Source organism: Heliangelus exortis, chromosome 16, assembly GCF_036169615.1.
Source record: "Heliangelus exortis chromosome 16, bHelExo1.hap1, whole genome shotgun sequence".
Lineage (NCBI taxonomy): Eukaryota > Metazoa > Chordata > Aves > Apodiformes > Trochilidae > Heliangelus > Heliangelus exortis.
In genome coordinates this window covers 11,374,698-11,381,802 of record NC_092437.1, presented here as the reverse complement: position 1 = coordinate 11,381,802, position 7,105 = coordinate 11,374,698, and the positions used below count along the sequence as shown (strand labels likewise).

General features: G+C 41.2%; 1 long non-coding RNA gene across 1 annotated transcript in view; it reads right to left on the bottom strand.

Annotated features, from left to right (window-relative positions):
• Positions 1-1,935: 1,935 nt before the first annotated feature.
• LOC139803329 (uncharacterized) overlaps positions 1,936-7,105 on the bottom strand; it is an 85,955-nt gene continuing 80,785 nt past the window's right edge. The window contains exon 3 of the long non-coding RNA XR_011728970.1: positions 1,936-2,036. This is a non-coding gene — a long non-coding RNA (uncharacterized lncRNA). The remainder of the gene's footprint in view (positions 2,037-7,105) is intronic.

Here is a 7,105-nt window from a genome sequence, read left to right as displayed (position 1 = left end):
TCCAGACTTGTCAGATTATCTTCTACAGATATGTAGACACAGCCATGTTTTCCACTGGTTGTAGGATAGTACATGAGTTATATAATTTATGATCTATACCTTAGCAAAATTATGGGGTTTCTAGTGTGCCTTTGAGCCAAAGTCAGCCAGTGTTTGTTTTCTTGCTGTTCTATTCACTTTATAAGGTCATAGCTATGGTCCTGAATTAAGAGAAAACACCTAAAAATGAACCACAGCCCAGAGGGCCATCACACACACGTTGTTCATACACTGTTAAACAATGGGAGGAGGGTTTGTCATGATGCTGGCAGAGCTGAGCTGTCTAAAGCTGACATCTCACTAAAGACATCTCCATTAGCTTGGACCAGCAAGAGTCCCTGCCCTATTTAATTCAGGCTTCCTCACTCTTTAAATGAGACATTTACTGCAAGACTTTAGGGCATGGCTTGCAGGCTGCTGAGTGCAGAGAAACTCTGCTGAGGGAAAGAGTAAAAATGGAAATGTGAAAGAAGGCAGAACTGTCTCAGACAGATGATTGTCAGTGGTGATCAGGGGGAGGCTAAAAGAAAAAAGCAAAACCCTTTGTATCAGATGTACTTTCCTCCAGAAATGTCTCTATACATGATCTCAGAATGTGTCCAAAATAAATAGAAATTATCTAGTGAAGTAAATCCTGAAATAAGGTTGGATTTAAAATATCATGTATGTCAAAGATGTGGCCCCTTCCTTTGCCTGGTAAGTAAAAAGAGACTCAGAATGCTGATGTTAAGACTCAGAAATGGAGTTAGCACAATTTCAGCAAGTGTGGAAACACCCCTGAGCCTGATGGATTCTTCAAAATAAAGATCTGGGCTACCAGAAAAGACCTGAGAGGGTTGCTGGAGATGGAAGGGTGCTTTGCTCCCTTTCATGATTCCAGTATTGTGTCCCAGCAACCAGCTCTAAGGATGAGCAAGTAGAGCCAGGATATTTCCCACCTAAAATTAAATATGTGGTTAAATTAAATATTTAAGGTATGCACTGATTGTTCCAATCTCCTCTTGCAGTCAGGAGAGAGAACAGCCTTGGATCCACAATCCACCTGAGATCACTTACACTTTTTCACTGACCAGATGATCAGACTGATGTCACTAGGCCAGGTATAATGAGTATAGGTAACAGTAAGCAGCAACAACCCAACACTCCACTCCTAAGTTTGAAACTTGTGCTCAGAAAATATTAATAGTTGTGTGGAAATTCATTACAAATTCTGCTCATATTCTCAGCTACTTCTATTAATTTCCCAGTAATACTGTAGCAAATTATTTTTATGAGGGGAAAATCATAAGAACAACTGACTTTTTTTATTGAAAGCGGGACAATTCTACATGTCTTGAAAGAGAGACTGAATAATTTTCTAGGAGATAAAGCTTTGTCAAGTGCACTCAAACATCAAAGTATGAGGGGGAAAGAACTTCCTGAACCCTCTGGTGAGTGAACTATTACCTCTTCTGGACTGAAAGTTTATCCACTAAAACCAAATTCTGAATTCTTACCAACAAATATAAGTCAGAAATCTGAAACTCTTCTAATCAATGAGCCAAAAATGAATCACTGTGTCATCAACGAGAGTATAGTCAAAACAGATTACAAATAATTGCCAAGAAATCTCTTTTCAAAAAGCACCTCTAGCAAATGATGTGAAAAGCATCATAATCTGTGAACAATTTCTGAAACAAATAAAGCAGTAAAATTCATTGATCAGTTTACATTCTCTGCATTGTCAAAGACTGGCAAGAAGCTCCAAAAACAGCAACCACCTCCTACAGATAGCAGTGAACAGCCAGCAATAAAGTTTTCTGACCACTACTGACCAAAGCAGGTTAAAGCAACTTGCCAGCTGAATCTGGCCTTTTACCTCAGGACTTTTAAAGAGGATGGTGAACAAACCTTGCTTGCTGGCTCTCCTGAGGTGGTGTTTTGGCCAGGTCTTGAGTAAGTGAAGGACAGTGGCTCCATTCTGGCTCTGCAATCAGCTCTGGGAAGTAAGAGTGAGCCTGTAACAAGATAAAAAAGAAGAGATTGTCAGGCAATGTATAAAAATATAGTGTACACACCACCTGTCTCCAGCAGCCAAGCCTCATGATTCTTGTGTGGGAGTCTGTGAGGGGCATCAAGTCAATGTCTGGCTTCTACTTGAGTATGGATGCTGAGAACATTGTACAACATGAGTCTAACACGTTGCTCCTCAATTAATTTTCCATTTACATCCTCCTGTACCTGACAGATTCTGTTTGCATTAAGAATTAATATTTGCTAGTGGAACCATCTTGGGCATGAAGGAAGAGAGAGGAAAAAAAAAAAAAAGGGGGATAGAGACCCCTGTAAAAGGAGAAGAAAAGATAGAGACAAAGAGAAGTATGTAGCCCTTGAACAGCTTCTTAAATTCTCAAAATAAAAACAAAACCCCAAGTACTGTGGTCAGTCACCATTTCAAATTTGACAAGAATGTGTTGGGCTGGTGACTGTACATGGCTTATCTATAGGATTAGATGATCCCTTCAGAGTTACTTTAAAAGAATAAAACATTCACACAAATTAAAAAAAAAAATTTAGTATGCCATGGTTTTAGCCAATAACCAGGTGAGAGAAGCTCTTCGTTATGTCCCAACTACCTTCCCAGGGGGAGGGTTAAAAGGGAATAAGGGAGAGAGATTGATGTATCAATGATAACGATGGGGCTGAATTACCAATACAGACAAATATTTAATTATGGAACCTGTGATCCTCAGTTGGCAATTACTTTCCAACCAGCAAAGTCCCAAAGTGGACTTAGCAGCAGATTGGGGTACGAGTCCAGAGTCCCAGGATGGGGGGGTTGCAGGCAGTCTCAGGGCAGTGTAGTATAAGGCAATTTTTGCCCTGATCCTCTCAAAGCAGAACATAGTAAAAGCCATTAAACCATCACACCGTTTTCTTTCTATAGTTCCACTGAGTATTTGAGCCTCATTCTGTAACAAGACATGTCCTTTTTCAGCTGAGGGCCTTTCTTCCCCTGTATTTATTACCCCCAGCTTTTAGACTATTTAGACCTAACTGATATGAACCCAAGATTGTGACTGGAAGCCTATATTTACATATGCATCACCTTTTACTGCAAATTCTAGTGTCTAATTGTGGTCCCTGCCATTTGCCTCACATCAACATGATTCTCCAAAGAAAATTGTTTTGCTTTGGTACTAAGTTCAAGGCATTTTGGTTCTGCCTCGTCAAGTAAATAAAATGTACCCAAATAAGCACCAAAGCCAGCTGGTGGATAATGGCCAGCATCTGTGCTTGTGAACTCATTTATCCTCCAAAGGAGTGGCTGCATCTGCACTGCCTCCAGGACTGGTCCCTTGGCCATGCTGTGCCCAAGAACCATTCAGGGAGAGGAGTTGGAATGGGCCAAATTCACACCAGAGAATAGCTTAGGAGTTGACTGCATAAATAATTTTGTTCTGGGAACAGTTCCAGGCACGTTTGAATTTACTAATGTAAATGTAGCCTTGGAGTCCCAATGCTTGCAATACATCTTTAACACTTCCCTTGTGAGAAAAGGGAGAGCTCACATGAGCAAGATCCCAGCCACATCACTTTAATAAACTAGACAGTAGAAAGAAGCAATTATAAAAAGGCAAAACTTAGTTGGATGGGATGGGAAATGTAACCCTGTTATAGAATAGGTTAACTTTTTCTGCATAGCAATGTAGCCCATCCTCACTGGACACAGTTACAGTCTCTCCCAGTCAGGAGTGTTGGTAAGAAGCACATGTTCATCTCTGAAGTGCTACCTGGAATCATGTTTGATTTATTTTAATACACTTTATTTTAAAACACAAATATTCCTAGATGCATGACAGAGCATAGAAAAATCATGATTAACACTAGAAAGTGGTTTGGAATTACTAAGACCTGTGGACAAATACATATTCCTAGGGTTGAAGCAAATTCCTAGGGTTGATCTAGTAACAACAGTGGAAGTGGATTAAGGGTTGGACTTGATGATCTCAGAGGCCCTTTCCAACCTGGATGATTCTGTGAAATGTGTTAGGAAGTCCAGAGGAAGACAGAAGGGTGAGAAAGAGGAAAGGTTTTAATAGAGACAAAGCAAGCAAGCCTGGAATTTAACTTAGGACCTGATTTTCTGCAGTGATGCAGCAAATGTTTGTGTTTTCTGTTTCAGTCTGAAATGTCCATATGCAAATGGCAGAGTTGGTCATTGTGGTACAGCTTTTCACATGCATCTTCAATTTTTGCAGGCAAGTCTAGATGCAAATATTTGTAGTCCACAGAAGCAGTTTGGCAACCTAATTTATAAGCATTAATGGATAACTGTTAGCAATTAAATGTTTGATTACCCAACTGGGCCTACAGATCAGGTTGTTAGATTTCCATCTGCTAATAGCTGTGTGCACAGGGGATCACAAGACTGAAAATGGGAGTGAGGACAAGGATTTACAGGATGCAAGACTGAATGTGCAAAGACAAAGCTCAGTCTGCTGATCAACTAGAAAAAATGAAGCTTCAGCTATCATCTGTGCTGTTTGTAATTCCTTGCATTCAAGAGTGCAGTGTAAATGTCTGCAGATTTAAATAGCATCCATTATATTAGAGATCAATGAATTAGATAAGAGTGTAATTTGAATTTCTCCTTTGATTTTATAGACTGCAGGTAGGCATAAACCACTTCTGTTCTTTAGTGCTACATAACTTTCCCATGTTTAAATTTGCAGTTGACATCAAGAAAAGACCCTCTTCTGGATCTAGCTCAGTTCTTCCAGCAGATGAATCTCTGCACGCAAGGAGACTGGCAGGGATAGCTCTGGGTGCCAGGAAGGGTGCAAACCTTACCCAGATGAGCAGCACTGCAGTGAAGGTCACAAAGAACTGCCCAGGAGTTTTCTGTACAATAGAAATCTGTAACTCTCTTTATGTGATGATGGAAGATCTATCAGTGGATTCCAGGTTGCTCTTGCCCATTCTGAGATACATGTGCAGCAGATAAAGGTCCCAGACTTAAGCCAGTATTGAGTGGATTTAAAGCAGCTATAGGTGTTTGGCTACAGACGTGGACATCCTGTAATGATTTCCTGGCCTGTCACCAAAGATTTGGCCTTTGTCAAGGATTCAAGCAATTGTCCCACACAGCCATGGCTTCACACTGTACCATAATTTTCTTAAACTTGGCTCACTTGTTGTGTTTCCCCCATCTCATCTGGGTTGCCCTCCCTGATAGCTGACCTGCAAACATCAGGAGCAAGGAACAGCTCTCTCTCCTCTTGGGCAGTGCCTATGGATGTTTGCATTTAAGTAACCTCAGGTGCAGTGAGATCCCATAGGAAACAGAGGACTCCCTGCAGAGGCAGCAGGTCTCTGATACCTCCATCCTAAAAGGGACGTCTTGTTAGATGGTGGGAAGATTCTTGAAGTCTGAAGGAAAGCAAGATTCCCACCCTGGGCAGCATGGGAGCAGCTCAACTATTCAACATCAATAAGTAATCTTATCATAAGAAGCAAAGGTTAATGACTAATTTGTTTGCCTGAGCTTCATTAATCAAAGATTTACTAGAAGTCAGAATCCTATCACTGCTCGGGCACAGACAGCTTTGCTTCCAGGTTAAAAAAGACAACTATGCAAACAGCACAAAGCATGTAACTCAATACAGAGCAATTTTCCCAGTGTGTGGATGACAAAGGGGAGCATCAAAGAGAAAAGACACTAATCAGAAGGGATTATATCTGGGCTGCGTGGAGCAGAGGGAAAGCCTCCATCTCCAGTGATGTGAAGAAGAGTTCGACTATGCCTGGCAGCAGTATCATCAAACATCTGAAATGATTATGGGGTATTTTTATGTCATGAAATATTATCTTGTTCTCCATGACAACTGACACATCAATAATAGCACCTGTAAAGATTTAAAAGTTGTCAGAAGACTGCCAAAAATCTTAGGCTAAATATCCAGCATGGAGATCTGAGAAACATGGGTTAGACTGCAGGGGCAGAACCATTGGAGAATTGCTCTGCCTCCCCTTTCCTTAGGAACTGCTGTGAGGAGTGTTGTAAAATACATTTACCTAATGGGGTTATTTAGATCCTTATGTGTGTTGTGATAACTGATGTCCATATTATGGTTCTAATTGCTAACCTGAGGTTAAAGGCACTAAAGGAAAAATTAATAACACCTTAGCCTCTTGCTGTTGACTACTCTGTGCAACATTAACTCAAAAGTTCTTTCTCTCCAGCACTCCCAGACCCACAGTTCAGGTTTCCTAGAAAAAGCACTGAAGGCTGAAAACTTTCTGATGGGCCCAGCTTTCCAACTCAAAGACTCCTGGTGACTGACAATGTAGACCCAAACAGAGCAAACCAGATCAAAACAAATTTTCTTTCCTATGCAAAGCTGATTGAATTCAAGGGACAATAGCACCTCTTTACATGGGATTGTCACCATGCCAACTGACACCACATCATATATGTGTAAAACTAAACATGGGTAAAAAAAAAAATAAGTATGGAAAATACTTTCCCAAATTAGAGTGCAAAGCTCTGTGGTGGCCTCAGGTCCCTTATTTTGATCTCATCATGTTTTGTGATTCCACTACTGCTTGCAGCAAAGAAAGAGAATCACACTGGGCAGGGAGAGAGTTAGTTCAGTGTCAAGCTCAGGCTTTGTAGCTCCTGTTCCAGTGAGGTAGGGATGCAGTGTTCCAGTGCTGCACTGGGACCTGCAAGCACTGCAGTCAGTCCCTGGTACAAAGCACTGGGCCATGCACAGCTACAGAGCAGCTGGGGGCTTGAAATCAGTAGACAGAAGAAGGAAAGATCAGACCTACCCAGGACAGAGCTACAAAACCATCTACTTACTGGAATACATTTTTTTAATGACATGTTTTAAAGGAATTAATCCAGGGCCAGATTATCATTTCCTTTTCATTACCTTCCTTCCTCCATTCAAATCTGAGGCTCAGAGACTCCTTTGGTCTGTGTCTGCTCTCTGTCTGCCTTCCTCATGTGGCTGGAGGCCCAGGAGAGGGATGTGCTGGGAGATGTCCCAGGTAACAAAGTCCCAGCCTCAGTCACTTA